Source organism: Mustelus asterias, chromosome 22 (assembly GCF_964213995.1).
Source record: "Mustelus asterias chromosome 22, sMusAst1.hap1.1, whole genome shotgun sequence".
Lineage (NCBI taxonomy): Eukaryota > Metazoa > Chordata > Chondrichthyes > Carcharhiniformes > Triakidae > Mustelus > Mustelus asterias.
Window position 1 is genome coordinate 72,935,321 of NC_135822.1, and position 14,135 is coordinate 72,949,455.

The window sequence follows — 14,135 nt, forward strand, 5'->3', positions numbered from 1 at the left end:
GGCCTATATCGCAAGGGGGATAGAATATAAAAGCAGAGATGTCTTGCTGCATCTGTACAGGGCATTGGTGAGGCCGCAGCTGGAATACTGTGTGCAGTATTGGTCCCCTTATTTGCGGAAGGATATATAGGCCTTGGAGGGAGTGCAGAAAAGGTTCACCAGGTTGATACCAGAGATGAGGGGTGTTGATAATGAGGAGAGACTGAGCAGATTGGGTTTGTACTTGTTGGAATTTAGAAGGCTGAGGGGAGATCTTATAGTGACCTATAAGATAATGAAGGGGCTGGATAGGGTAGAGATGGAGAGATTCTTTTCACTGAGAAAGGAACTGGAGGGCACAGCCTCAAAATAAAGGGGGGTCAGTTTAGGACACAGTTGAGGAGGAACTTCTTCTCTCAGAGGGTGGTGAATCTCTGGAATTCTCTGCCCACTGAGGTGGTGGAGGCTACCTCGCTGAATATGTTTAAAGCGCGGATAGATGGATTCCTGATCGGTAAGGGAATTAGGGGTTATGGGGATCAGGCGGGTAAGTGGAACTGATCCACTTCAGATCAGCCATGATCTTATTGAATGGCGGGGCAGGCTCGAGGGGCTAGATGGCCTACTCCTGCTCCTATTTCTTATGTTCTTATGTTACCCTAGTCCAACGCCGGCATCTCCACATCGAGGAAAGATTCAACAGGTTAAAGTAGAGGAAAGTTTATTTATTCGTGTCACAAGTAGGCTGACATTAACACTGCAATGAAGTTACTGTGAAATTCCCCTAGTCGCCACACTCCGACGCCTGTTCGGGTAACACTGTGGGAGAATTTAGCACGGTCAATGCACCCTAACCAGCACGTCTTTCGGATGGTGGGAGGAAACTGGAGCACCCGGAGGAAACCCACGCAGACACGGGGAGAATGTGCAAACTCCACACAGACAGTGACCCAAGCCGGGAATTGAACCCCGGTCCCTGGCGCTGTGAGGCAGCAGTGCGAACCGGATTGAGATTCTAATCATTGGAATTTGAAAGAATGAGAGGTGATGTCATTGAAACATATCGGGCCTGATTTTACCATTTTGATTCTCAGTGCTGAATCTGGGCGCAATTCAGATCCGACTTGGAAACCTGTTCTCAGGCGCCCCCATACGCACTTAGCCTGAAAAAAAATCGTGAGTCTGATTCGCGCTGTGGGCAAGGTTTAGCGCGCCCGAAACGATTGGAGCTTTCAACTGCGCATGCGCAGTGAGAAAAAAATTTGAAAAATTGCCCCCCTGTCACACCGCTCCCGGGCCGCAAAAAAGCCTGAGAGCGATGGCCCCCACAGACATCACCCCCACCCCTACAACATAACTGCCCCCCTTACCCACCCACCCCCTCCGCTACCCAGACAGGTCGCGACTCTCTGCCCCCCTTCCCTCCCCACCGATCGCCCGCAGAGTGTCAGCGGACCCCTCCCTCCCCTGCCCCTGCCCCCCCCACCAGAGATCCATCTGTCCTTCCCCGCCTCCCCCCACCAGCGAGCGATCGTCCCTTCCCCACCCCCCCCCCCCCACCGCCCCACCAGAGATACATCTTACCCGCCTGCCTCCTCCCCTTCCCCCACCCCCCAGAGAATGAACTGGCCTTCCCCCCACCCCCCCCCCCCCACCCCCCTCCCCCCAGAGAATGAACTGGCTTTCCCCCCCCTCCTCCCCCCAGAGAACGAACTGGCCATCCCCCCCCCCCCCTCTTCCCCCCTCCTCCCCTACAGAGAATGATCTGGCCTCCCTCCCCTCCTCCACCACCAATCTGAGTCAGAGAACCGTTGGAAGCTCTGAACTTACCTCTTCAGAAGCTGGAGCGCCCAAAACAGACCTTTGCCGAGCATGTGCCGAATCTGGACGGGCGAACGCGATGGTAAAGGGGGAAATGCTGATAAAGTTGGGCGGGCAGTTCATTAATTGAATTTAAATGCACGCAAATGCATTTAAATCGCCGTTGCGCCTGTTTCGGGCGCGAATGGGATCGTGGCCATTCCTGGGCCTCGGTAAAGTGGGCATCTGCGTGGGCGCGGGTCGCATTAATGGCCTCACATCCGTCTTCACCACGTTTTAGTGCCCGAAAATGGGCGCAACGCAATGGTAAAATCGGGCCCGTCGGGGTCTGAAGGGGCTTGACAGGGTAAATGCTGAGAGGATGTTTCCCCTCATGGGAGAGTCGAGGACCAGAGGGCACAGTCTCCGAATAAAGGGGTGCCAATTTAACGCTAATGTGAGGAGTTTCTTCCCTCAGAGGGTTGTGGGTCTCTGGAGTTCATTGCCACAGAGAGCTGTGGGGGAAGAGTTCTTGTGTACATTGAAGGCTGAGATAGGTAGATTTTTAATGAGTAAGGGAATCGAGGGTTACGGGAAAGGGCAGGAAAGTGGATGTGAGGAATGTCAGGATCTGCCATGAGCAGGCTTGAGGGGCTGAATGGCCTACCGCTGTTCCTGTTTCCTGTGGTCATGTCATATTTAGTTGCGAAAAGACAAGAATAATCACCCCTGCAGATTTTCTCAAGCCTCTGAGGTTTCCTTTGCAGACTGGGTTTCCAGAAGTTGCTGTGTTGGTGGTTTGGAGGGATCAGATGAAGTGGAATTGTTAATAGTTTCCCGGGCCTTCATTCCCAAGGGCAGTTTTACATCGGATGGATTTACCTTTCATTCAGCTGGCAGTAGATTTTCAATTTTTGTGTACACTGGGGTCAAATGTTGACACGCAAAACACAACCATCATTTAGTGAACCTTTTGCGTTGTGGGGTTGGCTTCACAAAGTTGCCAATAATGTGTACAGAAATGTTTATGCACCAGACCATTAAGTTTGAGAGGCAATGTGAATGTGAGCTTTTAGCGCTGAGGCTCGGTACAATGCACGGAGGATGATATACGGAGAGACTCAGTCTGTCAGCAATCCATTCAAACCCTCCCTCACCAGTCTGAAGGGCTTTGCAAACTGAGCGATGTCAAAGTCTTTAGGCTCCTTTCCACTTTGCACTGCTCCACTCCATATTGCAAGGCCTCTGCAGTCGATGAATTCTATGGAAGGAGGCCATTCAGTCCATCATGCCTCTGACAGCTCTCGGAAGGAGCTCAGTTGAACCTCAGTGCCCGGCTCCAGTGCCAGTACCCCTGAGAATCTTTAACAGAAAATGCTGGAAAATCTCAGCAGGTCTGACAGCATCTGTGGGAAGAGAATAGAACCAAAGTTTTGAGTCTAGATGACCTTTTGTCAGAGCTGATGAAGCTATTATAGAAAGGATATTATTAAACTAGAAAGAATGCAGAAAAGATTTACTAGGATGCTACCGGGACTTGATGGTTTGAGTTATAAGGAGAGGCTGGATAGACTGGGACTTTTTTCACCGGAGCGTAGGAGGTTGAGGGTGATCTTATAGAGGTCTATAAAATAATGAGGGGCATAGATCAGCTAGATAGTCAATATCTTTTCCCAAAGGTAGGGGAGTCTAAAACTAGAGGGCATAGGTTTAAGGTGAGAGGGGAGAGATGCAAAAGGGTCCAGAAGGGCAACTTTTTCACACAGAGGGTGGTGAGTGTCTGGAACAAGCTGCCAGAGGTAGTAGTAGAGGCGGGTACAATTTTGTCTTTTAAAAAGTGTTTAGACAGTTACATGGGTACGATGGGTATAGAGGGATTTGGGCCAAATGCGGGAAATTGGGACTAGTTTAAGGGTTTAAAAAAAAGGGGCGGCATGGACAAGTTGGGCTGAAGGGCCTGTTTCCATGCTGTAAACCTCTATGACTCGATTCCAGCATCCGCGGTATTCTGCTTTTACCCTGAGGAATCTTTCCTTCTCAAGGATTTATCTGATTCTCCTTTCGGTAGCTCATGTGTGAGCCTGTGTCCACGGGTCTTTCGGGCAGCACATTCCAGATCACAGCAACTCACTCAATAAATACATTCCCCGGCCAGAATTCTCCCACCTTGCCCGCGGGTGAAATTATCCGGTCCCCCAGCTGTAAACAAAGACTTGGCTGAGCGCCAAATTCTCCGTTCCTGCTGTCAGCGGGAGCGGGGCGTGTCAGATCGGTGAATTCCCGCCTTCATCTTGCTCCTTGCTCTTCCGCCTCAGCAAGAAAAAAGTACTAATGGGAAAAAAGAAGGACCAAGAAAGAAATCGAAAACAGCTTTTGGGTCTTCTAATATTTTTTCTGGAGGCTTCCACTCGGAAGCCTCACCTTTTTGCAGGACTGGGTGACGATCGTTCCGCTCAATCTTGCGAAACTCTGAGTTGAACTTTATTATTTTCCCAGCTGAACTTCCCGATAGTCTCCCAGGCAGTGATATTCACAGCTTTCTTTATCGAGAGAGGGAGTCAGAGAACATCAAAGCCATCTCCCAAATTACACCCCATCGGACTTGACTCTCAACAAATGCCAAGCTGTTCAGTGCTGTTACTTCCAGCTGACCGGGGCGGGGGGATCTAACCTGGCTGCCCTCTATGTGACCTCCTGAGATGTCAATTGAAGATACGAGGTGCCTCCTGTAATAAACCCCAGGACTTACACGGGGAATCCTTGACTCACCTCCCCCGTAGCACTCATAAAATACGAGTTCCCTTGGTAATTAAAGAAAAAGTTTATTTATTAGTCACAAGTGAGGCTTACATTAACACTGCAATGAAGTTACTGTGAAATTCCCCTAGTCGCCACAGTCTGGCGTCTGTTCGGGTCAATGCACCCTAACCAGCACGTCTTTCAGACTGCGGGAGGAAACCGGAGCGCCCGGAGGAAACCCACGCAGACATGAGGAGAATGTGCAGACTCCGCACAGACAGTGACCCAAACCGGGGATCGAACCCGGGTCCCTGGCGCTGTGAAACAGCCGTGCTAACCACTGTGCCACCGTGCTGTGGTAATTAATTACCTTAGCAAGTGGAACCCGTATCCCGAATCCTTTACAAGGCAGGCTCTTGAGTGGGCCCAGTATTTTATCAAAGAACAAAGAACAAAGAATATTACAGCACAGGAACAGGACCTTCGGCCCTCCAAGCCTGCACCAACCATGCTGCCCGACTGAACTAAAGCCCCCTACCCTTCTGGGGACCATATCCCTCTATTCCCATCCTAATCATGTATTTGTCCAGAAGCCCCTTAAAACTCGCTATTGTATCCGCTTCCATTACCTCCCCCGGCAACGAGTTCCAGGCACCCACCACCCTCTGTGGAAAAAAATTGCCTCATACATCTCCTTTAAACCTTGCCCCTCGCACCTTAAACCTGTGCCCCCCCTAGTAATTGACTCTTCCACCCTGGGAAAAAGCTTCTGACTATCCACTCTGTCCATGCCCCTCATAATCTTGTAGACTCCTATCAGATTATCGTCCCGGTTGGTACCGGTGTACACGTACCACAGGCCTGTGGTGTAACTTTCTCTTTGTTAAATAAAACTCCGCTCCTTTCCAGTTGGCTTCCTGAGTTATTACACCTCCCACCACCCAGATCTCAGCTGGCAGGTCGCCATGACGTGTCCCATGGCCTGGGCATCCGTGGCCGCTCATCGCACTTTGGGCCGTCCCTCCTTCCTATGTGAATGGAACGAGTGACTGACTGCGTCGGTGCCCTGTGTTAATTCCTCCTCGGGGGGTGGGGGGGGAGGGGGTCGGAGCTGGGGCCTCCTGGTGCTGGCTCAGTGATTAGGTATTGATCCATTGTTCTTGTGTCTCAGGGTATCTGTCTGGATACTGGATTAATGCCGGCTGTGTGGATATTGGCTGCTGGTTCACAGAAGGCCTGTTGCAATTTCAAACGCTTCCATGGGGGATTTTTCGATGAATGTAATTATAGCATTGCAGGTTTACACAGACAGTTTCCATTATCAATCTACATATGAACTTCCGATAGATAGAGTTGTTAGATTAAAGCGGGAATTGAATTAGCTCTGCGTACCTTGTTCCAATAACAACCTAACCCCATTTCAACTGGAGCCAGGAATTTGCTCCGTGTGTAATGCTATGGCTGCCCCAGTTTAATGTGTCCAGGTTACACACTTGATAATGTTGGAGTGTACAGTGAAATCAACGGGTCTCTCTGCAACTGCAAAGGCTGTTATTCTTACTTGCCCAAGAGGTACTTCCTGTATCTACTGAGGTTATTCATGAAGGACCCCGATTTCTCACCCTTGCCCTTCGCCTGAGGTGTGGTAATCCTCAGGTCAAAATCACCACCAGTCGGCCCTCCCCACTTAAAAGGGAGCGCAGCCTGTGGCCATTTGGGACTATGTTGACTTTATCTTTGAGAGGTAACCTCCCTCAGCTCTACACCACAATCATGTCAACAAGAATGATCATTTTCTTCACCTGAACAATTCCCTGGTGATAGATTGGAAATGATATATCAGCGTATGTATCATGTTTATCATGTCTTACACAACTTTTACACCATACAAAACATTCTTTCTGGTTGTATCACAGCCCCATGCCGACACTATAGTTAAGAAAGCCCCACCAACGCCTCTACTTTCTCGGAAGACCAAGGAAATTTGGCATGTCAGCTACGACTCTCTGCAACTTTCACAGATGCACCATAGAAAGCATTCTTTCTGGTTGTTATCACAGCTTGGTATGGCTCCTGCTCTGCCCAAGACCACAAGGAACTACAAAAGGTCATGAATGTGGCCCAATCCATCACGCAAACCAGCCTCCCATCCATTGACTCTGTCTACACTTCCCACTGCCTCGGGAAAAGCAGCCAGCATAATCAAGGACCCCACTCACCCCGGACATTCTCTCTTCCACCTTCTTCCGTCGGGAAAAGGATACAAAAGTCTGAGGTCACGTACCAACCGACTCAAGAACAGCTTCTTCCCTGCTGCTGTCAGACTTTTGAATGGACTTACCTCGCATTAAGTTGATCTTTATCTACACCCTAGCTATGACTGTAACATTACATTCTGCACCCTCTCCTTTCCTTCTCTATGAACGGTATGCTTTGTCTGTATAGTGTGGAAGAAACAATACTTTTCATTGTATGTTAATACAAGTGACAATAATAAATCAAATCAGATCAGAACAAACGACTGTGAGAAAAGTCAGTTATTTTTAATGCTTCTGACCAGGTATCAAGATTGATGACATTTTTACAAAGTCTCTTTTGCAAAGAGCAATTGAACTCTGGCCAAAGAATAAAACATAGCTTGGGGATGTTAACTGCAATGTTATCACAATCAGACTATTCAGTTGATTGTGCTGTTGCTGGTTCTTTGACAGAGTTATCCAGTCAGTTCCACTCAACCCTGCACTTTCCCCATTACCTTGCAAATTGTTCCTTGATAAGTCAAGAGACAACTCCCCCTCTGCAAGTTACTCTCGAATCTCCCTCCACTGATCTTTTAAATATCAAAAACACTCGTTGTATTAAAGTACAGATTTTCCTCATCTCGCCTCTTTCGATCTCTGGTTACCGAACCTCCCACCCTTTGGTCAGGTTTATCTCCCATGTCCCTCTCCAGAGTGTCACAGCATTGTCATACGCACCAGCCATGTCAAACCGTGTACGGCCAATTCACTAAGCAAAGTCATTTTCCAGAATCTACCAAGTCATGTCATTATCCTTCAGGCTGACTGGAACACATTGTTCAAAAAGACTTTGGTTCGTTATTCAGCTCTTTCAGTGAGCGTTATTCCACAATAATACAACATTGTCAAAGAGAGAATCTGCTCGGTAAGTATTACCTCAAAAGGAATTGGAGACTCAAGTCAAAAGTGGGAGCAGAAATGTCTTGGGATCCTTTGAGTTTGTGGGTTGCATCTGGGTCGAAGTGGACTGGAGTCAAAAGTAAAGTCACCTTGGGAGACATCTCATTTCGTCCCGATCAATGGATGATTAAACAATGCTCCCAAAAACACACAGCCTCAGAATCATTTCCAATCTCAACAGTCAAATTGGTCTCCCTGGGAATTCAAAACCTTTTTCCTCAGCTCCACGTTCTTTGGCAGCCAAACTTTGGAGAATGTGTTTGGTTTGATGCTGTTATCTTCCAGCCAGTATCCCACAGGACAATAACACAGCAGTGCACTTGAGGAAGTACAGATGTTGCCACTCTTGAGCAGAAAGCACAGTCTGAAATCCTGGCATATCCAACACCTGGACCATAGGGATTACAATGATCTTTGCATTTCCATCAGATCGTTGATCCAATTTCTCAATCATCCAGAATGAAATGAGAAAGGGAATGAATAAATTTTGATCAAAACCTAATCGCACAGATTGATAGAATCATAGAATCCTCAGAGTGCAGAAGGCGGCCATTTTGTCTGCATCGACCCTCTGAACGAGCATCTTACCCTATCCCCGTAATCCTGCACATTTACCACGGTTAATCCACCCTAACCTGCACCTTTTCGGACTGTGGGAGGAAACCCACGCAGACACGGGGAGAGCGTGCAGACTCCGCACAGACAGTTACCCAAGCCAGGAATCGAACCCAGGTCCCTGGTGCTGTGAGGCAGCAGTGTGAGCCACTGTGCGACCACTTGCACAGAATATCTTCCAGCATCCCTCCACAAGCGTATAACTTTCCTCTTGCAGAATTCCTCGATGGCCCCTGTCTGGCTCCAGCTCGCTGCTTCACTGAAACTGGAGCTGTGAATTTCCGGACAGTGAGGGGATCTCCAGATTCCCACAGGGAAACTGATGTATCATTGGAGTCTCCTTTCCCCAGCTGGCAAAGCTCCCACCATTAAGTCAAACGGTTGTGAGTTTGTGCGCTACTCCAGAACCTTAACACATGAACCAAGGCTGATATTTTAAAGAGAGAGAGAGTGCTGCATTGTCAGCGGAGGTGTCTTGTGGGCACGGGTTTGATTCTTGCCTTGGATCACTGTCTGTGTGGAGTTTGTACATTCTCCCCGTGTCTGCATGGGTTTCCTCTGGTGTCTCTGACTGTGAGGTGTTTTGCCAGCTTGCCGTATATTTTTTGTGTCTCAGGGCAATGCAGAGTTGACTCAACTTTCTAAATCTGCAATAGGTTTATTTACAATGCTTTGAAATATCTCTGCAATCACAAAATGCCTGCGTTAACCCTACTCAGTTTCCGGCACCTTCCGGGCCTTCCTGTGTCATAGAGTATGAGAGTCATAGAGGTTTACAGCATGGAAACAGGCCCTTTGGCCCAACTTGTCCATGCCGCCCTTTTTTTTAAACCCTTAAGCTAGTCCCAATTGCCCGCGTTTGGCCCATATCCCTCTATACCCATCGTATCCATGTAACTATCTAAACGCTTTTTAAAAGACAAAATTGTACCCGCCTCTACTACTGCCTCTGGCAGCTTGTTCCAGACACTCACCACCCTCTGTGTGAAAAAGTTGCCCCTCTGGACACTTTTGTATCTCTCCCCTCTCACCTTAAACCTATGCCCTCTAGTTTTAGACTCCCCTACCTTTGGGAAAAGATATTGACTATCTAGCTGATCTGTGTCCCTCATTATTTTATAGACCTCTATAAGATCACCCCTCAGCCTCCTACGCTCCAGAGAAAAAAGTCCCAGTCTATCCAGCCTCTCCTTACAACTCAAACCATCAAGTCCCGGTAGCATCCGAGTAAATCTCTTCTGCACTCTTTCTAGTTTAATAATATCCTTTCTATAATAGGGTGACCAGAACTGTGCACAGCATTCCAAGTGTGGCCTTACCAATGTCTCGTACAACTTCAACAAGAAGACACTGTGTGTCTGTTCACCTCAACTGCTGCGTTTGTTCGAACAGTTCCGAAAACTAGGGAGCGCACCTCCAGTGAGCAGGTGGACAAGGGAGAGAGAGGGTGGGGAAATGATGGGAAGGGAAGAGGATTGGAATGTTTCATGAAGGGGAAATTCTGAGGATGGGGGAAATAATTGATCGGCAGATGGAAAGTGAGGCTGGCACTTTGATCCCATCACTAATGAATGGTAACTTGCTGAAATCTCTGAGCTCTCTAACAACAACCTGTCCTGGTCCCCCCCCATGCTGACACTATAGTTAAGAAAGCTCACCAACACCTCTACTTTCTCAGTAGACAAAGGAAATTTGGCATGTCAGCTACAACTCTCACCAACTTTTACAGATGCACCATAGAAAGCATTCTTTCTGGTTGTATCACAGCTTGGTATGGCTCCTGCTCTGCCCAAGACCGCAAAGAACTACAAAAGGTCGTGAATAGAGTCATAGAGTCATAGAGGTTTACAGCATGGAAACAGGCCCTTCGGCCCAACTTGTCCATGCCGCCCTTTCTTTTTTAAAACCGCTAAGCCAATCGCAATTGCCCGCATTTGGCTCATATCCCTCTAAACCCATCGTACCCATGCAACTATCTAAATGCTTTTTAAAAGACAAAATTGTACCCGCCTCTACTACTACCTCTGGCAGTTCGTTCCAGACACTCACCACCCTCTGTGTGAAAAAATTGCCCCTCTGGACACTTTTGTATCACACCCCTCTCACCTTAAACATATGCCCTCTAGTTTTAGACTCCCCTACCTTTGGGGAAAGATATTGACTATCTAGCTGATCTGTGCCCCTCATTATTTTATAGACCTCTATCAGATCACCCCTCAGCGTCCTACGCTCCAGAGAAAAAAGTCCCAGTCTATCCAGCCTCTCCTTATAACTCAAACCAGCAAGTCCCGGTAGCATCCTAGTAAATCTTTTCTGCATTCTTTCTAGTTTAATAATATCCTTTCTATAATAGGGTAACCAGAACTTCAACAAGACATTCCAACTCCTGTATTCAATGTTCTGACAAATGCAACCAAGCATGCCGAATGCCTTCTTCACCACTCTGTCCACCTGTGACTCCACTTTCAAGGAGTTATGAACATGTACCCCTAGATCTCTTTGTTCTGTAACTCTCCTCAATGCCCTACCATTAACTGTGTAAGTCCTGCCCTGATTCAATCTACCAAAATGCATCACCTCGCATTTGTCTAAATTAAACTCCATCTTCCATTTGTCAGCCCACTGGCCCAATTGATCAAGATCCCGTTGCAATTGGAGATAATTTTCTTCACTGTCCACTATGCCACCAATCTTAGTATCATTTGCAAACTTACTAACCATGCCCCCTATATTGCCTGATGGATTGTGAATGTAGCCCAGTCCATCACGCAAACCAGCCCCCCATCCATTGACTCTGTCTACACTTTCCGATGCCTCGGCAAAGCAACCAGCATAATTAAGGACCCCACGCACCCCGGACATTCTCTCTTCCACCTTCTTCCATCAGGGAAAAGATACAAAAGTCTGAGGTCATGTACCAACTGACACAAGAACAGCTTCTTCCCTGCTGCTGTCAGACTTTTGAATGGACCTACCTTGCATTAAGTTGATCTTTCTCTACACCCTAGCTATGACTGTAACACTACATTCTGCACTCTCTCCTTTCCTTCTCTATGAACGGTATGCTTTGTCTGTATTGCGCGCAAGAAGGAATACTTTTCACTGTATGTTAATACATGTGACGATAATAAATCAAATTAAATCAAATTAAATCAGGAAGGTTCAGATCCCCTATATATTTGAGAGTATCACTAACTGCTGGTCGATCTGTGACCAGCTAAAAGAGGTGCAACATCCTGGTCCTACCTGTAGCTGGAAGCAATCCTACTGATATTCAGCCCATAACTCATTGTTGGCAGAATCACACTGTGTCGCACAACTTTAACAGGCCCCATCTCACTAGCACCTTGGACTCTTGTTCGAGGCAACTGTGAAAATGGGAGTCTCTTTCAGAGCCAGCCTGTTCTTGGACAAATCAGGTGTAATGTTTTAACTATGTTCAGACGGTTGTGGGTTTTAAACAAAAAGAAAAAACGTGATGTGTACGCATAGATTCAAAATAACACACGGCAGGTTTATTCAAAGAGATGTTCTCTGCTCTGCAGGGAAGACAAAACTGAAACTAAAGCTGGACCCCGCGAAACACCCCAGCGATGGTCACCATCAAATCATGTGACCTGCTCTGAAAGCAATCAAGCATGAGGACTTATCTGTTGAGGTAGTATGGGCGGAGATTAGAAATAGGAGAGGAGAGGTCACCCTGTTGGGAGTCTTTTATAGACCTCCTAAAAGTTCTAGAGAGGTTGAGGAAAGGATTGCGGAGTCAATCCTGCTTAGGAGTGAAAGTAATAGGGCAATTGTTATGGGGGATTTTAACTTGACTAATATTGACTGGAATTGTTATAGCTCTAGCTCGTTAGAGGGGTCAGTTTTTGTTCAAAGCGTGCAGGAAGGTTTTTTGACTCAGTATGTAGACAGGCCAACTAGAGGTGAGGCTATATTGGATCTGGTGCTGGGAAATGAGCCAGACCAGGTGCTAGACTTGGAAGTTGGTGTGCATTTTGGTGATAGTGACCACAATTCGGTTACGTTCACCTTAGTGATGGAAAGGGATAGGCATGAACCTCGGGCCAGTGGTTTTAGCTGGGGGAAGGGTAATTATGAGGCTATTAGGAGAGAATTAGGAAACATAGGTTGGACTAGGAGATTACAGGGACTGGGAACGTCCGACATGTGGAGTTTTTTCAAGGAGCAGCTACTGCGAGTCTGTGATAGGTATGTCCCTGTCAGGCAAGGAGGAATTGGTAGGGCTAGGGAACCGTGGTGCACCAAAAAAGTTTCTTTGTTGGTTAAAAAGAAAAAGGAGGCTTATGTTCGGATGAGACGTGAGCACTCGGGTAGTGCACTAGAAAGCTTTAGATTGGCTAAGAGGGAGTTGAAGAGCGAGCTTAGAAGGGCTAAAAGGGGACATGAGAAGACTTTGGCGGATAGGGTTAAACAGAATCCTAAGGCGTTCTATAGGTATGTCAAGAACAGAAGGTTGGTTAGGGCAAGTTTAGGGCCAGTTATAGATGGCAGAGGGAAGTTATGTGTGGAACCGGAGGAGATTGGTGAAGCATTGAACCAATATTTCTCTTCGGTGTTCACGCAAGGGGACATGAATATAGCTGAGGAGGACACTGGGTTGCAGGGGAGTAGAATAGACAGTATTACAGTTGATAAGGAGGATGTGCAGGATATTCTGGAGGGTCTGAAAATAGATAAATCCCCTGGTCCGGATGGGATTTATCCAAGGATTCTCTGGGAGGCAAGAGAAGTGATTGCAGAGCCTCTGGCTCTGATCTTCAGGTCGTCGTTGGCCTCTGGTATAGTACCAGAAGATTGGAGGTTAGCGAATGTTGTCCCATTGTTTAAGAAGGGGAACAGAGACTTCCCCGGGAATTATAGACCGGTGAGTCTCACTTCTGTTGTCGGCAAGATGTTGGAAAAAATTATAAGGGATAGGATTTATAGTTATTTGGAGAGTAATGAATTGATAGGTGATAGTCAGCATGGTTTTGTGGCAGGTAGGTCGTGCCTTACTAACCTTATTGAGTTTTTTGAGAAAGTGACCAAGGAGGTGGATGGGGGCAAGGCAGTGGACGTGGTATATATGGATTTTAGTAAGGCGTTTGATAAGGTTCACCATGGTAGGCTTCTACAGAAAATGCAGATGTATGGGATTGGGGGTGATCTAGGAAATTGGATCAGGAATTGGCTAGCGGATAGGAAACAGAGGGTGGTGGTTGATAGTAAATATTCATCATGGAGTGCGGTTACAAGTGGTGTACCTCAGGGATCTGTTTTGGGGCCACTGCTGTTTGTAATATTTATTAATGATCTGGATGAGGGTATAGTTGGGTGGATTAGCAAATTTGCTGATGACACCAAAGTCGGTGGTGTGGTAGACAGTGAGGAAGGGTGTCGTAGTTTGCAGGAAGACTTAGACAGGTTGCAAAGTTGGGCCGAGAGGTGGCGGATGGAGTTTAATGCGGAGAAGTGTGAGGTAATTCACTTTGGTAGGAATAACAGATGTGTTGAGTATAGGGCTAACGGGAGGACTTTGAATAGTGTGGAGGAGCAGAGGGATCTAGGTGTATGTGTGCATAGATCCCTGAAAGTTGGGAATCAAGTAGATAAGGTTGTTAAGAAGGCATATGGTGTCTTGGCGTTTATTGGTAGGGGGATTGAATTTAGGAGTCGTAGCATTATGTTGCAACTGTACACAACTCTGGTGCGGCCGCACTTGGAGTACTGTGTGCAGTTCTGGTCCCCACATTACAGGAAGGATGTGGAGGCTTTGGAGAGGGTGCAGAGGAGGTT